The following is a 20,389-nucleotide window of genomic DNA, read 5'->3' as shown; positions in this document are numbered from 1 at the left end:
CATTTACACCTTCCATGATTTTGCAGAGTTATTTAGTTTGCATCCGTCCATCTGCGAGAGATGATGGTGCGGCTTTAATGTCCACATGCTTTGAGAGGGGAATGTTTCACCTGTGGTTGCATTTCTTGCTGTGGCTGACTAGGCCTATCCTTGGCAGGCAAACCCTCCCATAGCTTGTATGGGTGAAAGTGTCTCTGGTCGTTTGATTGGGGAGCATAAATCTACCTCCTGTTCCAAAGAACAAGCCAAACTTCTCTAATCTCTTTACATAATTAAAGTTCACTGATTCCACTCTATTCTAGTTAATCTCCTCTGCATGCCTCCCAGACTTCAATAACCTTTCTAGTATATAGTGCCCAGAATTGAACAATCTGTGGTAGCTGGGGGCTAGCCATCACTTTAGCAGATCTTTGTGTTGTTTTCGCACACTATTAATTAAGCTGTCAAACATTCTGTTTTCAAATGGCTGGCTCATCTTGCTTTGCTCTTTCAAAGATCAGTGTAAATAAACCCCACGGTCTCTCACCCTTTAATTGTAGCTTCTACTTTGCATCTTATAGTCTCTTCCATTTTTTTTTCATTATCACTTCACTTTTCTCAGTGTTAAATTTCATCTGCCACCTATCTGCTCATTTCACTGAAGATAGACACAAAAAGCTGGCGTAACTCAGCAGGATAGGCAGCATATCTGGAGAGAAGGAATGTGTGACATTTCGGGTCGAGACCTTTCTTCAGACTGGTTAGTGATAAGGGAAATGAGAGATGTAGACGGTGATGTGGAGAGATAAAGAACAATGAATGAAAGAAAGATATGCAAAAAAGTAACGATGATAAAGGAAACAGGCCATTGTAAGCTGTTTGTAGGGTGAAAATGAGAAGCTGGTGCGACTTGGGTGGGGGAGGGATAGAGAGAGAGGGAATGCCAGGACTACCTGAAGTGAGAGATATCAATATTCATACCACTGGGCAGTAAGCTGCCCAAGCGAAATATTATGAGATACTGTTCCTCCAATTTGCATTTAGCCTCACCCTGACAATGGTGGAGACCGAGGACAGAAAGGTCTGGGTAGGAATGGGAAGGAGAATTAAAGTGTCCAGCAACCGGGAGATCAGGTTGGTTTACGTGGGCTGAGTGAAGGTGTTCCGTGAACCAATCGGCTAGTCTGCATTTGGTCTCGCCAATGCATCAGAGTCCACATCTTGAACAACGAATGCAGTAGATGAGGTTGGAGGAGGTACAAGTGAACCTCTACCTAACCTGAAAGGACTGTCGGGGTCCCTGGACAGAGTCGAGGGAGGAGGTATAGCGACAGGTGTTGCATCTTCTGCGATTGCAGTGGAAGGTACCTGGGGAGGGGGTAGCTTGGATGGGAAGGGATGAGTTACCAGGGAGTTGCAGAGGGAATGGTCTCTGCGGAAGGCGGAAAGGGGTGGAGATGGGAAAATGTGGCTAGTGGTGGGATCCCATTGGAGGTGGCGGAAATTTCGGAGGATTATGTGGTGTATGCGACGGCTGATGGGGTGGAAGGTAAGGACTAGGGGGACTCTGTCTCTGTTGTGGCGAGGGGGAGGGGGAGTAAGGGCAGAGCTGCGGGGTACAGAGGAGACATGAGTGAGGGCCTCATATGTGATGGGAGAGGGGAACCCCCATTCCCTAAAGAATGATGACATCTCGGATGTTCTAGTATGGAATGCCTCATCTTGGTTGGAGATGTGGCGTAGACGGAGCAATTGGGAGTCGGAGAGAGAGTCTTTGCAGGATGCAGGGTTGGATGAAGTGTACTCTCACTACTCATTTCACGTCCATCTGTCCTTCTGAAATCTCCTTAGTTGTTTTGCATTGCCAGACTTTCTATCTTTCACACGCTTGTGGACATCTATTCCAAAGTCCAGGTTGTTAATAGAAATCAGAAGGAACAATGGTCCTGTTTTGGTCCAAGGAGACCACCAATGTACATATGGCTCTATTTGGGTAAACTACTCAACTCTGACTTACGTTCCATTTTGTATCCATGATATTGCTATTCCTTTAATCCAATGCTCATTGGCTTCCCCAACACATCTATTATTTTTGCTTTGAATGTCTTAGAATTAACATCACAACCCTCATCAACCTTCATTCCAGCTTCATTAGCAAATGTAATTAAGCCAAATTCAATATATTTTAAAGAAATCCTTGCTGACAGTAGTTTATTAGCTTGTATTTTATTAAACACCAACTCATCTTTTATTGGGACTGTTTTTTCTCAAAGTTGCCCCATTGTCAAAGGGCTAGACATTACAACCCTGTACCTGCAGTTAGTTACAGCTGTAAATGCCAACCTTTTCTCCATGTTTGAAGGTGGCAGAGCTGACAGAGTCACGTGCTGATCAATCTGTTGACCTTCCTACCAGCCAGGAGGGCTATTCCCCCACAACCAGGAGCTGAACCTTCTGGCCTTTCCATCAGTGGGCAACCTCTGCCGGCTGCGATCATTACTAGACCGCTAAGTACTGGGAGACCTAGAGTATGTACCCGGGAAACAGATGGGTGACTGGTTCAGTCTGTGTCTCGGGCTTGATTTATCTTTTCTAGGGCAGCTATAAGTCAATTCCGCACAGGATGCACGAAGAAAGTAAAACTTAGGAGGATGTGAAAAGTTACTCATATGCCTCTTGTCATGTAACAAAGCAGAACTAATTGTATTGGTAAACAATGCCAACCTAATATTTTTGTTGTTGTGATTTTTGTTCTTACAAAATATAGTGCATTGAGTGCATGATGCTGTACAAGTACAAATCTGTATAGTTACACCATAATATACAAATCTTTATTTATTTTCAAAATGTGTAACAGGGTAAGGGTTGGGATGGTGTGTGACAGTGAAAACCTTTGAGAGAAAAAGTTAATAAAGTTTTATGATGTTTTGCCAAGACTACTGTAATGAAATTTTCACTTTTTTGGTTTTATTTTAAACTTGAAATGTTAACATCATTTGAACAAGTTCTTAGTGCATGTGTAAGATTGCTTTAACAACAGCAACTCTTTATGAAATAATGTGTTATGCACTGAAACAGACAAACCACTATAAGGATTGAAGCGACCTACAAAAGATTCTGCTTAAAATGTGCTCTCTTGTACTAAATCATTGTTTGCAGCATCCAGGTTTAGTAGGATTAATTTTACGTGATTGCGCCACTCCTTAAATGACTGTCATGTTCAATTTCATGAGATTTTTTATTTAGTCTGAGTTCTTGGGAACATTATTGAAAACTTAACATATACCTCTTGAGTTTAATCTTTAATAAAAAAATGTCATTAGTTTGAATTATCCAGACTAAATTACAGCACCGTGGAAGTCTAAATTCTAAATAGTTATAACATTCTCTTCCTAGAACTGGAATTAATTTTGGAATGTAAATGGATTTAGATATTATTGGAGGCATAAGCATTCAAAATGTCCAGGGGCTGAAGCATGGGCTGAAACATTCTTATATTTTTATAAACATGGTGTTTTTCTGAAAAATGATTGCTTCATCGTTTGGCTGAATAAAATGCCTGTTGAATCTCAACTATATTCTTTTAAAACAAAATTGAAACCAAATTTCCTTTTGCAATGGGTTAATGTACAAAGTGTAGTCAAATATTTGGCTCACATTGTTTACCAGCAGATCTGATGAATAAAAAAATTGCAGATGCTGGAAATCTGAAAGAAAAATAGAAAATGCTAGAAACACATAGCTGGTCAGGCAGAATCTGTGGCAAGAGAAATCGAGTTAACTTTCAGGTCAGAAACCCCTCATCAGCAGTGGTGACAGAATAGTTCACACAATGGGTCTTTGACCTGAAATATTAATTGTTTCTATGATCACAGATGTTGCCTGACCTGCTGTGTGTTTCCTACATCCTCTGTTTTTATACAGATAGTTCTGGTGTTGCATGACATGTAGCCAGTTATACAAGGTTTGTCACTCAGGCTCAGTATTACTTGTACTGTACAGTGCGTCTTATGTCACATTGACCAAATGTTGCTGATTTACAGCTAATTTTCCACAAGTATCGGTAGCTTCTTGTTGTGCCTTATCCCCAATAGTTCATTCCACTTTCCATTCCCCTGTTGTGCAAGGAAGAGCTGACTCGGCATTAGATTTCAGGTGTTGTCTGCGATGAGATTGAGGGTGCTTGTGCGGCTTTGATATTAGTGGCATCAGAGGATCAGTCTCATGATCTTGGCTTGGGCAGATGAGGCTGGCGTGGTATAGGATTCACTGCAATGAGATGCAGCAGGAATTCTGAAGAATCTTCGAGGATTGGTCGGACCCTTCAAGAGTTGGTGCTTGTTGGAATCACTGCTCTTGAATATGATGCTGGTGAATAATGTCAGAAAACCCAAAATCCCAACATCAGACTGACTTACCACAATTATTCCCTCTTGCCTTTGCTTTAAATGCAATGTAACATTTGCAATCCTCGAGCCCTATCACATAATCAAGGAGGATTTAAACTTGTAACCAGAGTCCCTGCAATTTCCCTCAGTGGCCAAGGATGCATTCCATCCAGACTGGGTGTCTATTTCAGAAATGCCAAGATTTTATGTGGCTCCACGTTATCGATTCTTATCCAATCCAATATTATAGACAATAGACAATAGGTGTAGGAGTAGACCATTCGGCCCTTCGAGCCAGCACCGCCATTCAATGTGATCATGGCTGATCATTCACAATCAGTACCCCGTTCCTGCCTTCTCCACATATCCCCTGACTCTGCTATCTTTAAGAGCTCTATCTAGCTCTCTCTTGAAAGCATCCAGAGAATTGGCCTCCACTGCCTTCTGAGGCAGAGAATTCCACAGATTTACAACTTTCTGACTGAAAAAGGTTTTCCTCATCTCCGTTCTAAATGGCCTATCCCTTATTCTTATAAACTGTGGCCCCTGGTTCTGGACTCCCCCAACATTGGGAACATGTTTCCTGTCTCTAACGTGTCCAATCCCTTAATAATCTTATATGTTTCAAACTTTCTTTATCATAATCAATACAGAAAACATTTACTGGCATCACACTATCTATATAGGTTTTAGTGCAGTTACACATTATATGGTGAAGACACTCCAGTTGTGTTGCTGGGTGGAGAGAGTCAGAATTTTTGATCCAGGGATGAGAAGAGAATGGTTAAAAAAATATTTGATCATATAAAGATGGATCTCTCTAAAATTTATACAACTTTGTTCCCTTTTGCACATGGATGTAAAGATTGCCTTGCACAGTAACCCCTTTCAGTGGTAAACATTACGAACACCGAAAATTTCAGTACCTCACAGTTATAACACTGCAAAATTATCTAAGCACAAGAAACAAGTTAGGAGGAGGGGGAGTTCAACGAGATCTGGGTGTCCTAGTGCATCAGTCAATGAAAGGAAGCATGCAGGTACAGCAGGCAGTGAAGAAAGCCAATGGAATGTTGGCCTTCATAACAAGAGGAGTTGAGTATAGGAGCAAAGAGGTCCTTCTACAGTTGTACCGGGCCCTGGTGAGACTGCACCTGGAGTACTGTGTGCAGTTTTGGTCTCCAAATTTGAGGAAGGATATTCTTGCTATGGAGGGCGTGCAGCGTAGGTTCACTAGGTTAATTCCCGGAATGGCGGGACTGTCGTATGTTGAAAGGCTGGAGCAATTGGGCTTGTATACACTGGGATTTAGAAGGATGAGGGGGGATCTTATTGAAACATATAAGATAATTAGGGGATTGGACACATTAGAGGCAGGAAACATGTTCCCAATGTTGGGGGAGTCCAGAACAAGGGGCCACAGTTTAAGAATAAGGGGTAGGCCATTTAGAACGGAGATGAGGAAGAACTTTTTCAGTCAGAGAGTGGTGAAGGTGTGGAATTCTCTGCCTCAGAAGGCAGTGGAGGCCAGTTCGTTGGATGCTTTCAAGAGAGAGCTGGATAGAGCTCTTAAGGATAGCGGAGTGAGGGGGTATGGGGAGAAGGCAGGAACGGGGTACTGATTGAGAGTGATCAGCCATGATCGCATTGAATGGCGGTGCTGGCTCGAAGGGCTGAATGGCCTACTCCTGCACCTATTGTCTATTGTCTATAAACAGGAAAACACCCATTAGATTACTTCATAGGCTCTGGAGTATGGAGCACACAAGCCACAAAACATCTGCTGAAATATTTGTGAGAATCAAAGCGGGTAAGGACGTTAATGCCCAGCATGCTTTTTAAACAAAGTTCCCTTAAATAGCATTCCAAATGGTAGCCGTTAGGCAGTAACTATAATACCACATGGTGATGTGGTACAATTTTATAGATAAGCTCTCTACGGAGAACAGTGGGCAACTTGAAGATAAAACATTCCTGTTCAATTCAATTCTAAGACTTGTAAGATTATGAACTGCATTTAAATTTGAATCCATTTCACTACCAACTAAATATTGAAACTATTTTCTGATTCCTCATGGCAAGCAACATAGTGATAATGAAGCCGCGTCTGGTGACATCTTAACTTTCCAACCTACACTTGCTAGCAAATCCATCTCATCATGTAAATAAACTGAGCAGATTAAGGCTCTGAAGAAGGGTCTCAACCCAAAATGTCACCCATTCCTACTCTCCAGAGATGGTGCCTGTCTCGCTTAGTTACTCCAGCTTTTTGTGTCTATCTTCAGAGAGTAAGAAGTCTTGGAATTCCATCCATGCCCATATGGCCAGGAGATGCTATCCTTGAAATCACCTACAATCTTCCAAGATCTCAGTTTTTCTTCAATTCTGACTTCTTGTGAATTCCACAGTCTCCCTCATCTCAGCAGTGTCTGCAGTAAAATATGCCTTGAATCTCCTTCCTAAATTTCTGCAACTCTCACTTTTCTCTGTATAATGTTCCTTAAAACTAACTTATTAGACTCACCTATTGGTCACCCATGCTTACCTCTTTATATGTGGATTGGAGTAAGAGTGCTGGGTTTGACTATGTACACATAAAGCACCTTGTAACATTCTATTATTCTTTATGTGTTTTACAAATGCAAGTTTATATTTTACTTACAAGAGTAGAAATCCATCCATCACTTGCACTAATGGTGGCTGTGCAATGTCTCCACTTTTAGAAATCACTTCAACTGAACTAAATTTCGGAATCAACTGAGCTAAATTTCGGAATCAACCACCAATTTCTTGTTTAGGAAGGATGAATTAATACACCATGATTTTGGACAAACCAGCTGTGTTCACCACTGCATCGTCCATGATAATTCCTATTCTCAAGTGTAATTCTTTTGAAACACCCAAGACTTGCATTTTCACCTCAGAACTGTCAATATTGTTTTTTTCCCCTGGTGATAACTCACATAGTATATTACAAAATGTTGTCAATTCTCTATCCGGTCACTAAGAAATTTTGTGGGGTCGTCGTCACTAACCTTCTTTGGAATATCAAAATGGAACTTAGCATGGGCTGTTTCGTTAAATTACTTTTTCACTCATATAAATCAGATGTTGCCCTGTTAATGGTGGTACCGTTCTAAATCCAAGTCTTTCTTCAGACATATTTCACCCCCTATTCCTGCCCCACTCCCACTCCTCTGTTCTGGGTACATAGTTGTTTTCTTTTCCTTTACAATAACCAACTTCTATTTTGTTTGATCTTCCATTCATTGACACAAGAAGGCAAAACCAGGTCAACAGTCCAGTGTTTTTGGTTCACATGGCGCATTCATCACTAGCTACATAAGTTATCACTACTACCTTAACTTTCAACCACCACCCAATGCTCCTTTCCATGTAAAAAAACAACCGTACAATGTTATGCCCTCCTATCCAGAATCTAATTGGTTGTTAATTGCTCCATTTAAAACGAAACAAGCTGATCTACAATGCAAAACTACATTTGACTGGTTAATTTATTTTCTTTTGGACTATTTGGAAAATGCAAGTAACATGAATGTTGTTTGCTTATGCACTGATCCTTTTAACACAAAGCAATAGCAAGTGTGGAAGGAAATGAGGCAGATGAAGTTGTCACTGGGGAGCTGAATATAATACCATTGACTTCAGAACTTAGCACACATACGTCAGGAATGCTTGCAGGAGATTAGCAAAGGTTTAGTCAAGTCAAGTCAAATTTATTTGTCACATACACATACACGATGTGCAGTGAAATGAAAGTGGCAATGCCTGCGGGTTGTGCACAAAAAGAATTACAGTTACAGCATATAAATAAAGTTAATAAGTTACTATTAGTGTCGACAAAAAATTAGTCTCTGGGGTTATAAAAGTTGACAGTCCTGATGGCCTGTGGGAAGAAGCTCCGTCTCATCCTCTCCGTTTTCACAGCGTGACAGCGGAGGCGTTTGCCTGATCGTAGCATCTGGAACAGTCCGTTACTGGGGTGGCAGGGGTCCCTCATGATCTTGCTTGCTCTGGATCTGCACCTCCTGATGTATAGGTCCTGCAGGGGGACGAGTGTAGTTCCCATGGTGCGTTCTGCCGAACGCACTACTCTCTGCAGGGCCATCCTGTCCTGGGCAGAGCTGTTCCCAAACCAGACTGTAATGTTGCCGGACAGGATGCTCTCTACAGCCCCAGAGTCGAAGCAATGAAGGATCCTCAGAGACACTCTGAATTTCCTCAGTTGTCTAAGGTGGTAAAGGCGCTGCTTAGCCTTACCCATTGCAGTATAAGCAAAAACTGATGATGGAGTTTGAGCTGAACCTGCCCATGTCAGATCCTCTGCGATGCGGACTCCCAAGTATTTAAAACTGCTCACCCTATCCACAATAGACCCATTTATCTCCAGTGGCGTGTACGTCCTTGGATGTTTAGCCCTTCTGAAGTCCACAATCAGCTCCTTTGTTTTAGTGACATTCAAGAGGAGGCTATTGTCCTGACACCAGAGTGCCAGATCAGCCACCTCCTCCCGGTAGGCCTTCTCATCGTTGTTGAAGATCCGGCCCACCACCACAGTGTCATCAGCAAACTTGATGATGGAGTTTGAGCTGAACCTGGCCCCACAGTCATGTGTGTACAGGGAGTACAGACAATGATTGCTGCATAAGATGTTGGGTTTGAACCCAAAATCAGGAAGTGCTGAGGTTGAAGCAACTTGCTTGAAGTTTGCAACCAGTCATGAGAACTAGATGAGTTTAAAATACCACACTCTCCAAAAAAAAGTTGAAATGTGGAACCTCATTAGAATAACAGATGTTGATTACATTGAAACTGCCTCTCAAAATTCACAAGTCTCAGCGGGTTCTTTCAAGGAATGAAAGATTTATGAAAAATAGCATAATTTTATGATTAAATTGTCAAGCATCTTTACCAACTTAGATTAAATTAAAATCTACTGATCTGTAATTTTTTTTTACAGTTACAAATGTTGTTTTGTTTATGGTCTTATTGCCAATCTGAAATACAACAGAATTTCAATGAATGATATCAACATTAAATCATAAATCATTCTTTGCATCCTTGTATGATTTCTACCATTAAAATTACATCTAAATTTCCAATTTTATTTTTATTGAGTAAGATGGAACTGCAGATACTGATTTATACCAAAGATAGATATAAAATCCTTGAGTAACTCAACAGACCAGGCAGCATCTCTGGAGAAAAAGAATAGGTGATATTTCAGATCAGAACCCTTCTTCAGACTTCATTTTTATTGAGTTTCTCAAACTTTGACTTTGTATAAATTAGATGATCTATCCCAGAATCTTGCCAAAATAATTGATGATATGTAATCTTCATCAAATGCAAAAATAAGGCACAAAATCATGGGAGTAAACTTGATAATGGTTGATAACCTTGTACTTACAGCAGACTCATAAAGTTCAGGATCTACCTTGGGAGTGGCTGAACATGGGTAGTCCCCAAAGCAACTTGTTTTGGCCCAATATTCTGAGCAACAAGTTTTTGCTTATACTGCAATAAAAATTAGGTCCATATCTTTCACTATTATTTTGGATAAAGCAACAATGACTTTAATTTATGTACTGCGAGGTGTGATATCACAGTGTGTTACGGGAAATATTAGGATAGTTGACTATAAACCTGGTCAAACGGATTAATATTTGTAAGGCAAACAAAGTAGAGACAAAGGAAGATATAATAAAGGAACTCCTGACAATAGGACCTAGGTAGCAAAAAGGTCGGCTACCGGTTCTGGAAAAATTGGAGATAGGATTGGAATAGTACAGAGGTTTCTGAGGGTTGTAAGATTGGAAGAGGTTTCAGCAACAAGAAACAGTGTGACCGCTGAATAATTATACATGGAAACTGGGATTTCTGCTGCATTGTTTATGTTTTTACCGTGTCATAGAGTAAGTTCAAACGTTTGATAGCTTCCTTCACTTTATATTGAAGCTATTATGGGAAAGTGCTGACAGATTGAAGATCTCAGCTCTAATCAATGTCCCATTATTGAATTTCAAGATATGAAATATGTATTAATAGAATTGAGTGTGCCCAAAAATAAAGTGCACAATTTAATCCAAACACTGGCTAACCTTAAACAGCAAGATACTTTTGAGATTTTACTGCTGCGTGCAAAGTTTTCATTAACAAAGAATATCCAGCCTGCAGTGGAGAGATTATTGCACTTTACACATATGGGGAGAAGCTGTTGTGTTTTTCTATAAATATCATCTATTTTTTTTTAGGCTTGCCATACCTTTGTAGCATTGGCATTAGTTTGGTAATAACACCCAATGTTAATCTTCTTATAACAGATTTGTCTGACAATGACTTTTGTGGATACAGGTGAAAACATGCACAAATCTTGATCATGCTCAAACATAAGAAGAAGTCTGACCTTTTCCAATACAGCCTTGCCTACTGAATGGTGTAAAAATATTCTTAACTTGGTATCCTCAGTACTTTCCTCCTTTGGCCTCTGTACTGAGTAGCTTCTGATCTTCTTGATGTCAACCTCTGTCTCACTCTCCATGCTCTCTTTCCTCTGAGTGCCCCCTCTAATCTTACCCTCCATAAGCAATCTCCAACCTTTGATCACTGCCATTAAAAACCTCAGAAGAAATCTCCTTATTCAGAGTGTGACGTGATTGTGGAGCTCACTCCCACGGGAGTAGTTGGTGCGATGGGAGGCCGGCTACATGTGCAAGAGAGGGAAAATACACTTTAATAGGCAATGTTCAGAAGAGACTCCAATGGAGAGTGAATACTAGATGGGCTGAGCGACCTGTTTCTATGCTGTATATCCCATGTATAGTGTAAAGGACCATCCCCTTGATCTTGCCATCTCACGTCACCTTATTGCTTCCATTAGTCATTACAAATAGGGACAAACCTGATTGCTTCCTCGTTTGTTTTTTTCACATGCATCCCCCTTCTCCCTCCCAGACCTATTTCGTCTGCATACTTTACTGAAAAAGGTTCTTCCACTAAGTCACTTACAATCACCCTTTCAAAATTTACACCTCTCTAATCTCAGGTCTTCTTTCATTGCAACTTTTCTGCAGCTGCCAATCAATTCAATCGCACGTGCAACTCTAATGCCCTGGATGCAAGTTAAACAACTGCTCCGTCTCATCCTGTCCATGGCACTCCCCATCATGGTCCCTTCTGTACAGAGGACCCAGATTTAAACAGATATGACAAATAATAGGTTAAGTTATTCATCACCAGAAATGGAGAACATTGCTATGTTGGAGGTGATATGTTTCATCTGCTTTCCCATGTGCAGGTGTCAGGGGTTATGGGGAGAAGACAGGGGCATTGGGTTAGGCGGGAGAGATAGACCAGCAATGATTGAATAGACTTGATGGGCTGAATGTACTAATTCTGCTCCTAACAGTTATGGCCTTATGACCTTACGGTCATAATAGATCCCCACTATTTCAAAGAAGAGCCAAGATGTTCGTTCTGGTACCCCGGACATTATTATTCCTCAATAATAACATTCCTAAAAACAGATTGTGGAGTTTTTTTCAAACCATTTTTCTTTTTTTTACAGAGCCTGCTTTCCAACTGTGATTCCAATTTAAAAGTATTCCATTGGTTAGAAAGTGGCTGGAATATCAATAAATTGTGAAATGTGTAAGATTTTCTTCGTTAAAACATCTGAACACCTATCACAATATCTTCTCAATGTTCAATGTCAAATTTTGTTTAATAACACTTCTGTATTGCATATTGCAAAACTCTACTGAGTTGTTGGCACTATGTGAATATAAGTTCTTGTTCCTGTGCTTGGGTATTGACTAATACTGCCAGGGCAGCACAGTTTGCTCCATTGCGCACACTAATCAAACAGAGCCTCATTGCCAGGACATTAAACCTTATAAATACTTCACAAAAATCAATTCCAAATTATTTGATGCAAGATCCCAGTAGTATTAAAAGGGGTCATTGTGTTTACAATTCAGATTCACTGCCACTGTATTTTGAAATGAGATTACTTATTCAGAATCTTTATCACAATTAACACTTTGCTGCTATCAGAAAGTGTGTTGCACAAAAAACTTTACAGTAGAACAGAAACAGGCCATTCAGCTCAAAAGATCTAAGCTGCTGCGCATGTTTCACACTTCATTTCAAACGATCAGCAAACATCTTTATTCCTTCGACTCTGTGATATTCTAATGTCAGTGCTGAACAAGACCAACCCTTATCTGCCTGCACATAATCCATATCTTTATATGCCCTGCATATGCATGTGTTAATCCAAAAGACTCTAAAATGCCATGATCTTATCTGCCTCCACCCACTCCCCTCCCCCACAGCACGTTCCAGGCACTGTCGACCCTTTGTGGGAAAAGACTTGCCCTGCTCTTCTCCTTTTAACTTTGCCCCTCTCACCTTAAGCTATGCCCTCTTGCATTTGATATTTCCATCCTCCGAAATAGGTTCAGAGTGTTTACCCTATCAATCATTTCCATAATTTTATATACATCTATCGTGTCCTCACAATCTCCGGCATTCCAGAGTAAACAATCAAAGCCTGTCCAACCTCTCCCTGTAACTAATATCATACAATCCAAGCCTCATTCTGGCCAAACTTTCTCCACATCTTTTCCAAAGTCTCTACATCCTTCCTGCAATGGGGTGACCAGAACTGCACACAATGCTCCAAATGCATCATTACCAGGCCCATAAAGCTGCATCAAGGCTTCCTGGCTCTTACACTCAATTCCCCAACCATTGAAATCAAGCATACCTTATGCCTTCTTTACCATTCTATCTACTTGTGTTGTCACTTTCACAGAGTTATGGACTTGGACCCCAAGATCCCTCTGTATATTAAATTTACCTTAAATGCACCTATTCTAATTGTGGTAGTCAATTCCATACTCTAGCTACTTGAGGCAACTAAATTCAAGAGGACAAACTTATATTTTTGGCACCTAGGTTATGAGTCTTCCACACATCAACCTAACCAAAACCCTTCATAATCATAGAGCCTTCACTTTCCTGTAGTATCTATGTCAGCAAAGACCGAACAGGCTAGTCATGTATTTTTATTAACTCCACAATCAATGGTAATTAGACATGAATTACTGGAATTCATATACTTTCATTGCATCTCTTTAAGCTTTTATTTAATATCCAAACCAGAAGTAAACAATGTTCTCATTTCAATACAACCATCAGGATGTGGGTACAGGAGCCTGAAAACAACGGCCTCCAAGTTCAAGAACAGATTCTTCCCAGCAACTATCAAGCTCTTAAACACTGCACGACACTAACCACTACCTCAGCAATTGTGGCAATCTATGCACTTTTTTTTGGTTGCACTACGGACTTTGGTTTGGCATTATTATGTTCTGGTTACCAAGTATCACGAATTGCCAATAATTGTATTATCGATTATTGTACATTTGTGTGTTACGTAAATGGCTTTTCAAGCTGCAGCAAGCAAGAATTTAATTACTCCATCACCAGAATATATGGCAATTATACACTCAACTCTTGATTTTATGCGTTTCTTCATAACTATTATTTTCCTTATTAGAGAAATCAAACATTTGACTATTCTGGTGCCTAACAATGCCACTAATTGTAACTCAGCTTACCAATGCAAATATATATTTTTCATACATTTTAAATTAATTCATTCAAATTAGCATCGCTAAATGAGACATCTTCAAAACATCTGAAACCGATTTATTACTCTATAAAAGAAGATACAAAATGAAGAGAAAGCAATTGTTTATTGACGCTGGTATGACTCTGCAAGCCCCGCAGAATAAAAACTGGCAATTTTCTCTACTTTATTTTGTCAATCCCTTTAAATCCTTGCCTATTGCCATTGAAAACAATTGTTTTAAATTTTACTTTGTGTAAACCCTTTGTGATTGTCAAGACTTCCGCCAAATTTTCTCTTGGCCTTCTCATCCAGCGCCAATAAAAATGCATGGTGAAGAGTTAAAACATGAAAATACATTTTAACTGACTGAAACTTTTTATAATAATCTATTGGTATTGATTTATTATAGCCTTATTCACCAAGAAGGACTAAAGGCTGATAAATCCCCAGGGCCTGACGGTCGGCATCCCAGAGTACTTAAGGAGGTGGCTCTAGAAATCGTGGACGCATTGGTGATCATTTTCCAATGTTCTATAGATTCAGGAACAGTTCCTGTGGATTGGAGGGTAGCTAATGTTATCCCACTTTTTAAGAAAGGAGGGAGAGAGAAAACAGGAAATTATAGACCAGCTAGTCTGACATCAGTGGTGGGGAAGATGCTGGAGTCAATTATAAAAGACGAAATTACGGAGCATTTGGATAGCAATAACAGGATCGTTCCGAGTCAGCATGGATTTACGAAGGGGAAATCATGCTTGACTAATCTTCGGGAATTTTTTGAGGATGTAACTAGGAAAATGGACAGGGGAGAGCCGGTGGATGTAGTGTGCCTTGACTTTCAGAAAGCCTTCGACAAGGTCGCACATAGGAGATTAGTGTGCAAAATTAGAGCACATGGTATTGGGGGCAGGGTACTGACATGGTTAGAAAATTGGTTGGCAGACAGAAAGCAAAGAGTGGAAATATATGGTCTCTTTCAGAATGCCAGGCAGTGACTAGTGGGGTACCGCTAGGCTCGGTGCTGGGACCACAGCTATTTACAATATACATTAATGACTTGGATGAATGGATTAAATGTAACATTAGCAAATTTGCAGATGACACAAAGCTGGGTGGCAGTGTGAACTGTGAGGAAGATGCTATGAGGTTGCAGGGTGACTTGGGCAGGTTGTGTGAGTGGGCAGATGCATGGCAGATGCAATTTAATGTGGATAAGTGTGAGGTTATCCACATTGGTGGTAAGAATAAGATTATTATCTGAATGGTGTCAAGTTAGGAAAAGGGGACGTACAACGAGATTTGGGTGTCCTCATACATCAGTCACTGAAAGGAAGCATGCAGTTAAAGCAGGCAGTGAAGAAAGCCAATGGAATGTTGGCCTTCATGACAAGAGGAATATAGGAGCAAAGAGGTCCTTCTGCAGTTGTACAGGGCCCTAGTGAGACCACACCTGGAGTACTGTGTGCAGTTTTGGTCTCCAAAATTGAGGAAGGATATTCTTGCTATTGAGGGCGTGCAGCCTAGGTTTACTAGGTTAATTCCCGGAATGACGGGACTGTCGTATGTTGAAAGACTGGAGTGACTAGCCTTGTATACACTGGAATTTAGAAGGATGAGAGGGGATCTTATTGAAACATAAGATTATTAAGGGTTTGGACACGTTAGAGACAGGAAACATGTTCCCAATGTTGGGGGAGTCCAGAACCAGGGACCACATTTTAAGAATAAGGGGTAGGCCATTTATTCGGCCCCCCCGACTCCATCAAATCGATAACAGGCAGTCTTGGAAGCTTATCCTGCCTAGTCAAACCGCATGTCAAAAACCTCGACGTGATATTTGACTCTGCATTAAAGTTTGACAAGCAAGTCAACGCTGTGGTAAAAGCCAGCTTCTTCCAACTTCGTACCATAGCTAAAATCAAACCTTTCCTCCAATTCGACGACACTGAAAAAATCATTCACGCTTTCATTTCCTCCCGCCTAGACGACTGCAACTCCCTATACACTGGGATCAGCCAATCATCCCTGTCCCGCCTACAACTGGTCCAAAACGCCGCAGCGAGACTCCTGACGGGTACCCGTAAAAGGGACCACATCACGCCGATTCTGGCCTCTCTCCACTGGCTCCCTGTACGGTACAGAATCAACTTCAAGCTCCTCCTATTCACATATAAAGCCCTAAATGGACATTCCCCCCCCCCCACATCAAAAATCTTCTAACCCACCTCTCTAACTCCAGGTCCCTCAGGTCGGCCGGCTTTAGGCTACTCACTATCCCGCGGTCTAGGTTTAAGCTCAGGGGTGACCGCGCTTTTGCGGTTGCAGCTCCTAGACTGTGGAACAGCATCCCACTCCCCATCAGAACTGCCCCCTCCATCGACTACTTTAAGTCCAGGCTCAAAACCTAAATCTACTCCCTAGCGTTTGAGGCTCATTGAGGAGGCGCTGTGAACTGTTTTGTATGTGCTGTTATGTTTGTGTGCTACTGTATGTTTCATTTTTTCCTTAGTACCTAAACAGATGTACAGCACTTTGGTCAACGTGGGTTGTTTTTAAATGTGCTATACAAATAAAATTGACTTGACTTGACTTGACTAATCCAGGGAACATTTTGGTAAGACTCTTCTGCATCCTCTCCAAAGCCTCCACAACCTTCCTATAATGGAGCAGAATTGCATGTAATACTCCGTATGCAGTCTAGCCTAAGTCTTTTAGACTCTTACACTCAATGCCCCAACCATACGTCTTAATTACCACCATAGCTATTTGTGTTGTCACTGTCAGGGTGTTATAGACCTGGACCTCAAGATCCTTCTGCACATCAATGCCGTTAAGGGACTTACCAACAACCACATACCTTCCCCGTACATTTGACCTCAACCTCCCAAAGTGCAACATCTCACTTGCTTGGAATTAAATTCTATCTGCTATCCATTTCTGTAGTAGATCTACATCCCACTGTATACTTCTATCAAATCTCCCCTCAATCTCTGACACTTCAGAGAAAACAATCTAAATTTGTCCAACCTCTCCTTAAAGATAATTCTCACTAATGCAGGCCGTATTCAGGGTGGCAGAGTGGCCGTTGGTAAAGCTACTGCCTCACAACACCAGAGACCTCAGGTTCAATCGGGACCTTGGTTGCTGTCTGTGTGGAGTTGCAAACACCTTCCTCCAGGTGTGGAGTTTGCGAACGGGAGGGGGGAAGGGGGGAGAGGGGGAGGGGACGAGAGAGGAGGGGGGGAGGAGAGGGTATTGCACCAATGTAGGAGAGGTTTGGGCCCACTTGGTCTAGTATATATATATATTATATTACTAAAACTCTCATCTTGTATGTATGTTTGTATGTTTGTATGTATGTTTGTTTGTTCCCAAAATACAGCCAAACGGTACATGATAGCACAATAATTTTAGGCCCACCTTACTCACCATTGGCCTGCGGTGTGCAAGTAGCAGGTTTTGTTAAAAATTATTGACATTTTAAGCTTTAATAAATCCCTTTTCCACTTGCCGTGCCCGTCAGCCGTGCCTGCGCAGTAATACCTCCGTGGTCGACTTCACAATGGGAAGCCAATGGGTCATATATGAGATTGCCATTTTAAAATCGCCATTTCATTGACGGGAGCAGCAGCCAATGAGGGATGGGGGAGTGGAGCGGAAGCAGTGGGGAAGGTTCCCGCCACCCAATGGCGGAAATGGCGGCACCGCCGGAGAGCCCCTAAGAGTGAGGGGGGGGTAGGGGAGATTGAGGGGGGATGGAGTGGGTGAGAGAGTGAGGGGGGAGGGGAAGAGGGGGGATAAGGGGGATGGAGTGGGCCAGTGGGGGGGGTGGAAGGGGGGAGGGAGGAGTGGGGAAGGGGAGGGTACTAGACCAATGCAGGAGAGGTTTGGACCCAACGGGTCCACAGATCTTATATATATATACATATATATGTCCGTATGTAAATAAATGTATTTCTGTGATTTTGCAAAATTGGTTAACCATAGCGCCACAATTTTTTCGCCACCTTAATGACCACTCTCGCGGACACTATAACAAGTTTCATTTAAATCGGTGTTATATTTTTTAAGTTACAGAGGTTTTAAAGTTCAAAAATCTCCTTTCCATACACCTTTTTCCAAGGGCTGCTGTGCGTCTGACGTCACCATATGGCACGCACGGCCTCTCTCTTCACTCACACAAACAAGATGGACGCCGTTAGCGGAGCCGCCCGCCCGCAATCAAGGGCTTCCCTCTCCTCTCTCCCCTCGCTTCCCTCCTCCCTCCCCTCGCTTCTCTCTCCCCCCTCCCCCACAACCGCCGCGAGTAATCCCAGGTCATCTAGGTCACAGCCGCCGCCCTGCCCCTTTCCAGTAGTCCGCCACTCCGGGAGAGTAAGAGTGGGGGGGACGGGGAGGGTGGGAGGAGGAGAGAGTGGGGGTGGGAGGGAGAGTGGGACTGGGGATGGGGACAGCAGGGGTGGTGGGGAGGGGGTTGGTGATGGGGGAAGAGAGAGTGGGGGAAAGAGGGGTGGTGGGGAAAGGGGGGGAGAGTAAGAGTGGGGCTGGGGGAGGAGAATGGGGGGGTGGGGGGAAGTGAGAAGGTGAAAGAAGATGGCCGCTGGCAGGACGAACGTGCGGCAGCGCCTTATGGCTGCTCTCCTGTTGCTGGCCGCCGCGATGGCCGCCCGGGTCCAGGGTGATTGGCTCCCTCTCCCCTTTCCTCTCCCCTCTCGCCCATCCCCAAGGAAGACTCCGAGCAGGAGGAAGATAGTCATTGGCCCCATTGTCTCATCGTTCCCCTCCATCTCCTCCAGCGCCCGCTTTAACCGACGGCGCCGTCGATGACTCCAACAACAATGGCGGCCGCTATCCTTCTTCTCCTTCTCTCCCCGCTCCGCTATCTTGTGCGCGCCTCCCGCCTGGCCACAGCACCCTGGACCATCAACCGGACTACAACCCCCAGCGGGCAGTACGGCACACACACCTCCAGGGTAATAATAAAAATAATGATATAATATAATAGTACTAATAAAAATACTTTAAAAATAATAATGTAAGAATATAAAATGTTATATTGTATAACTATTAATATATATTAATCTCTTGCAGGGGAGTGGATGTGGGGGTCTGACTGATTCTGGGGATGAGATCCAATGCAGGAGAGGTTTGGAGCCGATTGGGGTTGTGGTTCAAATGCAAGAGTTATTTGAGTATAATCTGAGTGGGATCTTGCTGTGCATTGCAGGGGAGGGGGATGTGGGGGGGTCTGACTGATTCTGTGGGAGGGGGAGTCTGGAAATAATTTAACCGGCTGCTGCACAACCCGCTCCTCCTGCTGCTCAGTTAAAAGAACCTTTAGTAACAACGGGACCCAACGGGACCCAACAGGTCCACGGGTCGTCTAGTTTTACTTTAAAAATGAGTACGTACATCACAGGGCAGGAACAATGTGTTCCTTTCTACAAGAGTAATTACAACAACAAAAAATCAAATTGAACAATAAACTATATGTGCATTTTTGGTGTTAAAGGTTGGTTGTGTCTCCAGGATGAGGTATAATTAACTCAATGAGAGTCCAGAGTTACACAGGTTTGCATGTTAAGCCATAACAAAAAATACATTAAGAGGCTTTGGCCAACACTCACAATGACAGACAACTTAGTTTCGCCTTTGTGCTCACAACAGTAGAGTTACTTAGACAACGTGTATCCCTGACATCATCTAGAAAAGCTAGTATGGTCTAGTCTATGTACGTGTCAAATTATCGTTCAATGTTCTTTGAATTGGCTTTGTGAGCAACTCAATTCAAAATGCAGCTGATGACAACCTTCACAGGACAGTTATATCTGAGAGACCTGGTAGACACCAATGATTGACAGTGGTTGCATAATAAAATCCCCAGTGCCTCCCCAGTCCCCATTCCCTCCCAGAGGAAATAGTCCTTCAGGGTCTAGCCTAGTGAATCCATTTATCCTTTTAAATACCTCAATTAAATCATTTCTCAGTCCTCCAAACTCAAGGAAACACAATAAACTTTATTCAATCTCAATCCCCTAACTTAAAGATTACTTCTAATTACTAGAAGTAATTATCTGGTAAATAAATGCTATTGCTTTCTCTTATTCCAACATGGTTAAATGTAGTATTTCAGACGTGTTCTGATTAAGGCACTCCATAATAATGTGTTACAGCAAGAGTAAACATTCAAGACTTAACTTTAGATCATTAATTATTTTACTTATGTCTTCTTTCCCCTCAACACCAAATTCCCATCCCCCCAAACCCCTCTCTTTAAAGTCGTTGTTCCTGTGAAAGCTCTGTGATCTCACAGGCACTTATGTTGGTTGTTCCCGTCAAACCACCAACAGCACAGGGTACA

General features: G+C 42.2%; 1 protein-coding gene across 2 annotated transcripts in view; it reads right to left on the bottom strand.

The window, feature by feature from the left end:
* Nucleotides 1-20,389, bottom strand: part of nfatc1 (nuclear factor of activated T cells 1) — a 204,182-nt gene that overhangs the window by 166,118 nt on the left and 17,675 nt on the right. The gene's annotated exons all lie outside the window — the stretch shown is intronic.

The sequence above is a fragment of the Rhinoraja longicauda genome, chromosome 4 (assembly GCF_053455715.1).
Source record: "Rhinoraja longicauda isolate Sanriku21f chromosome 4, sRhiLon1.1, whole genome shotgun sequence".
Taxonomy (NCBI): Eukaryota; Metazoa; Chordata; class Chondrichthyes; order Rajiformes; family Arhynchobatidae; genus Rhinoraja; species Rhinoraja longicauda.
This window is presented reverse-complemented; position numbering and strand designations above follow the sequence as displayed.